At 35.0% G+C, this 6,000-nt stretch overlaps 1 protein-coding gene across 1 annotated transcript in view; it reads right to left on the reverse strand.

Moving 5' to 3' along the window:
• Positions 1-5,110, reverse strand: part of LOC120422787 (dual oxidase maturation factor 1) — a 96,609-nt gene extending 91,499 nt beyond the window's left edge. Inside the window, exon 1 of the mRNA XM_039586325.2 lies at positions 4,908-5,110. The gene's annotated coding sequence lies outside the window, so the exon portion shown is untranslated. The remainder of the gene's footprint in view (positions 1-4,907) is intronic.
• Between the last annotated feature and the right edge of the window lie 890 nt (positions 5,111-6,000).

Here is a 6,000-nt window from a genome sequence, read left to right on the forward strand (position 1 = left end):
TAGTAACTTTGTGTTGTCGATTATCAATAAATGTAAAAAAGCTCTAAATGAAATCTGCCTGAATTTTATTGCAAAAATACTCTTTTGCTGAAATTTATGAAAATAAAAAACATTTCGTTTTGCTGATTTTATTTTTAGGATTTGCTTCGTATAAGAGATATTTTAGCAAAATCATTTTCTAAAATCTCAGTAAAATTTAAATAGCTGAATCATAATTTAGCTGACGAATATTCTGCATAATTTCAAATCATTTAACCAATATTTTTTTAAATAAATAATATGTGTGAAGGGTTTTATTTGTATCTGAAACAACTGCTTACTTTTAAGACACTTTTCTGTGTATAATTAAGCTTAGGGAGCGTTTTTTATTACGTTACGCAAAATTTGAGATTTTTCGATTTCGATTTTTTAACCGTGATTAATCACTAGCCCTAATCATTACAAACATATGACGAAATCCAGTAGGCAATCTGTTGAAAGTATCGTTTTCAAGCAAAGCGAAAAATACCAACATTGTACAAAAATATACAAAATAATTTTGTGAAAAGACTCGTGAGAGATATAAAATGTTCTGATTAGTTTGTTGGCTTCAGCCTAACATATTTTCAAAACTAGAGAAATGATGATGTACAATTTAATCCGTCAGATCATGTTAATTAATGTTACAATGCTGTTTTCAGTTGAAATGGATTATTGCTCGAATTTGCAGGTATCTTTCGGGCATAATGCACCCCTGTTTTTTTGTTACTGGATAGAGCTTTTTAAGAAAAAATCGTATGAATTTAAAGCATAATATTGTACAATAATACTGCCAAACGATGGGCTTGAGTTATGTACAAATGTAAAAAACGATGTAATCAACTTACAGCTGAGATAGAGTGATGCATCATGGAAAGTTAAAAAAGTCTTTATTAGATAAAGTAAAAATAAATTGGTTTTAGCAAGTCGTTGTATATGTGTATGTGAAATTTCACTTATTAAATAATAAATTTCTGTTAAAGCAAGCGTTGCTTCAATTTTGAATTCTCTTTTAAGACAAGTTGATTTACCAAATTTTCGATTTTTGCTTTTTGGGTGTTGAATCCGCATTTAGTTAGGGTTATTCAAAAGGAACCCAAAAAACAGAAAAAAAGAAAGATTTTTTTTGTTATCTTAAAAATAACAAGGATAAAAGAATGTTAGTAAGTTATGTTCAACTGGTTTTCAAAAAACTACTTCATCGAATAATGCTTGTTGTGATAATTGTTCACCAGTTTGTCCCCATTTCCATCACATTTTCCCGTGCCTTTCTCCGGTTTTCCTCATTCAGTACTAGTTTCTTCTCCCACAAAAGTAAAACAAACACCAAACCACATGCCCCGTTTGTTCACGTGCGCGCGCCACCAATTATTCGCTGCTCGTCACATTTACGTAACACAAACTCTCTATGCATGTGCTCTGCGCTAATTCTGGTGGTTCCAACAACAACAACAACAACACACAAAACTCGTCTCGTCTCTTCACATCGTCTGCAGCAAATTGCGATTGCATCAACACTTTTCTCTCTTTCGCGTCTTTGCCCGTCACAACACTCTTCTCTTCTTCTCTTCTTCTCTTCTTCTCTGCAGCCAGCAGCACTTTAACTCTTTTCACTTTCTTTCGCGACTCTCTCACTCTTCACGCGCACGTGTGTTCTTCTCTTTTTCTTCTCCGCTCTTCTTTCTCTCGCCGTTCGTTCCGCTGCACCACGCACGCTCGCGTGTCTCTTCTTCTGTGCTGCTGTGTTTGCCGGCACATTTTCACCCCCTTTTTCCTTCAGTGTTGTTGTTGCTGTTGCTTCTGTTTCTGGTTTCTGTGTGTGTTGTTGTTACTTCATCGCGATCACGCGGAGGAGCAGCGCTTTAAAGTTGCGCCTTTGGCGAAAGAAATGGCTCTCACTTTCTACCGCGAGCCGCCGCAGGCTGCTAGGGCACTTGGGCAAGGCACAGATAAGCGGACTTGGAATGTTGGAAAAATGGTACAACAATTATATTTTTAATGCTGTTATGTGTTTGTTATTTGTCGATCTTAATTAAACTTGTCAGCATAAACAAAAAATAATTCAAGGATTCTTATTAAAATCATTTTTCAAGATTTCAACTTTAATTTGGATTTATATCATCAAAATCTTAGCAGTTTCGATAGTGTTATTTTGATAAAAAATAATTTCGAAGATGGTTGATTTTTAAAAGTATGAAAATATTCTTATTTTTTTAAACTTCAAGTACGCCCACAGATTTGGTGATTTTGCATTAAAGTTTATGTCCCTTAACTCTGGCCAAAGTCGAGGGGCGGGGTGCTGTTCTTTAAATTGAAGTTTCAAAAAAAATAAATAAATAAATAAATAAAATTATTTCAGTTGATTGATTAGGCGTCTGTTTCCATAAAATTTTGAAGTTTTTGGAAAAAATATTTTATATAAATTTAAAATATATAATATATAAAATCTTTGCCTCTTGATTTTTCGGGCCGATTTTGAAGGGTGACCATTGAAAAATATTGGCAACGTCCTTATAGGAAGCATGAAAGATTTGATATGTTCACAAAAAGACTCAATTGGCCCCTAAAATGAAGCTTAGATTGCTGATATTATTGTTTACAGCGATAAAGCTTATTTTTCTGAGTACAACGACCCTTAGTACGACCACAAAGAGTTTAAAATGGATTTTTAAATCAATTTTGAAAAATTAATCTAACCTTCTTGACAGAAAAGTTCCTACTTGACGGCTCGTTCCAAGGGTACCATATTTGATCCATTGAAAAAATGTTGTCTTGTCAATATTTTTTTGCATTAAAATGAAAAAAAAAGATCAGAAATGGGTTTTAATCGTGTTTTTTACAGTTGTACAAACAATTGACATAGGGCTTTAGTACGCAGTTAAGGCTTTATTTGAATAGAAAATGGGATGTTTAACACATTTTAGCTTATACTTAGAACTTTAGCACACCAAATTTCCATTTGCAAAAAAAAAAAAAAAAAATAAATAAATAAATAAAGGAAAGATACCCAAGGGTAAAATGGGTGTTAATACTTGAAAAGTCAGGATTTCTGTCAAAATTAATCCTTTTCAGAATTTCATTTAAAATTATATCTTTTGCTCCAAAATTTGCAAAATAAGTTAAGCTTAAAAATATATAAGAATGTAGGTATTTTTAAATGTATTCTTGCAATTGATATGAAAACATTAGTTTACCATTTTATCTCCATTTTGTTGTTAGTAATCATCAATATTTAATGTTGCAAATTATGATTCACATGACCATTCTAATGTTATTCCCAAACATATTTCATAACTGGTCCAGCTTAGCAGCAACTCAATAACCTAATGATTTTTAAATTAACTCAAATATGCAAATAATGATTCTGCACGCAGGCGAAAACATATTTTTTACCCCAGATTTGCAAAAAGTCCTTATTTGGGTTTGTTGAATATCTTTCGTCTGAAAGAGAAAAAAAAGTTAATTTAATTTCATGTGTTTAGTGTCAAAAAGAGAAAAGAGAAAAAAATGATAATATTTTTTTTTCGATTTCCACCAAAACACAGACAAGCACAAGTGTAATTTTAAGAATGTTAAAAAAAAGTATAAGAGTATGAATTTAAACAAGAAACAGATGAGTAGTGTGTCAAAAAGAGAAAAAGGGGCATTTTAATTAGAGTGTAATATTTATTTCAGACTTTTCAACACTATGTACGTGCAAATAAATAAGAATAATGTTTTTACTCACATTTGATAAAATTAATTCTCGCTTACTTTTTCGAAAGGTCATATGTAAATAGGAAAACCATGGCACATTGGTTGTTTTGAAAAAGTAATCTAGAATCAATAGAACTATTTTTTCACATCATCTCATTCATCAGTAGATTTCGCTTTTGTGAAAAATGCGCGAAATAGAACAAAGTACGGGAAAATGATTTCGATCAGATTTTGTCAAATTTGAGTCTACTCAGCAATCAACTGGTATTGAATTTTTTGTAAGTTTTCAACACTGTATCATAGCGTTTACTACATTTTTGTAGATAAGAGAAATTTGAACTGAACTCTCTCTGAATAAGTTATAATTTTGACAACCTTCTATTCAATTGAGTTCGTCAGAATTCGAGTGATTTTTTTGAATTTTCAAATTAGGTGTCATCCATAAAGTATATCACGCTCTAGGAGGGGGGGGGGGGGGTCTGAGAAAGTGTGACATTGCTTGTTATAAGTATAGGAAAAACGTGACAAAGGGGGAAGGGATTTACGGCTGATTTTAGCGTAACGTACTGTATGGATGAATCCTTAGCGTAGTCATTAATTTTGAAACTTATTTCTGTGTTAGATTTGTTTGGATGAAATTTAATAGAAAATAACTGATATATTGTAGACCTCTCAGCATCAATTATTGAGTTATTTTATTTTACAAAAAATTAAAGGATCTTTTCTTTTCAAAAAACACTAAGAAATCGAAATTTTTCATCTATTTGTCTCTGATCAACGCTTGTTTTCGTTTGGGGTGTGCACGGAAAGAAGCAGCGGAAAGTGAGATTGTGAGATGAACCGGGGAAGAAGGGTGGCGAAGGAAAGAAAATAAATAAGAGTTAGGTAATGGCGATGAATTCGCGCGCGCGCCCGTGCACACACGCTGCTGCTATTACTTCACTATTACATCGCGTGGGGCCTCGGCACTGGGGCAGTAGTTTTAGGGACATTTGGAACTTCACTGGGGCGTTGAGCAACCAATTTCACGCCAAACAGACTGTCCGACTGTGTATGATTCAGTGGCGACCACCACGGTGGAGCACATCTCCATTTTGGTTGGTCCGCTGTGCAATACTATGGCAGACGTTTCGATTCCTATTGTTCTCGACTCATCACGATCATTTTGTAAAACTAATTTGAATAGCACTCACAAACTTCTTCTCTCACTCCAGCACGCTTCACCCTGAAAATCCCGAACCGCTTTTCTTTAAAAAAATCCCAAAAACAGTCTTCCCGACCGGACCGATCCCGGATTCCCACCTCCAAAGTCCTCAATATCCGGAACGAAAATAAAAACGCGGTCGCGGAACAACACCGAATTCGCTACCGACACGTACGAATGTTCTTTGTAAACTGATCGAACACACAAAAGAGAGCGCCGCGCTGAGCTGCTTTGTATGGTGAGTTGAGCTGAGCGGGACGACGACGACGACTTCGACGATCGGATCGCGATCCTCCTCCTCTGCTACTCATACTCTGACGACGACGACGACGATCAAAGGGGGCTTCTATTGCGACGACGAACGAGATTCAAAACAGAGTGTCGACGACTACGTCAGAGTGGATCAGTATGCGGAAAAACAGAGACTCGACTTCTCGGGCTAAGCAAACTCCCCGCGGCGGCGAGTACATACTACAACTCTTGGATACTGGTTTTGGTGTGTTGTGGCATTACGGAGTTGTTACGGCGAATTCAGCGAATGGAAGGATCGAGAGATACCGTCGGAGACATACGACACGGGCCTAGCGCGTGGTTGTTATGGTGGTGTGGGTGCGGTGGTGGTTGTTTAAGGATCACATTTGATTTTGACTTTTTTAATGTTATTATCCGAAAAGGAATATTCCTAACTTTGTTAACAAACTTAAAATTGTAAATGATCTGATGTTTAAAGCAACTCACATAGACAATTTACTTGACCGAAACGAAAGATTAAACACTAAGTCAAATTAAGTGTATTCAATGCATGCATATATTGGCTATGATTAGTCATAATGCCTTTTACGACCGTAGCCATTTTCGCTTAACCTGCAGAGGAAAAGATTTTCTTTATTAAAAAAAAACAAGCGTCCACATAGAACATTTTGAAAGAACGCCATTCAATGGAAACGCATGGTACTTTTAAGATTTTCAGAACACATTCATGGCTGGAATCTTTGGACACAAAGAAATGTACATTTTTTTTTAAATTTTGCACTTTTGTTGTCATTAAAACTCAAATATTATGGCTTAACGGTATGGTGGAT

This window comes from Culex pipiens, chromosome 2 (assembly GCF_016801865.2).
Source record: "Culex pipiens pallens isolate TS chromosome 2, TS_CPP_V2, whole genome shotgun sequence".
Lineage (NCBI taxonomy): Eukaryota > Metazoa > Arthropoda > Insecta > Diptera > Culicidae > Culex > Culex pipiens.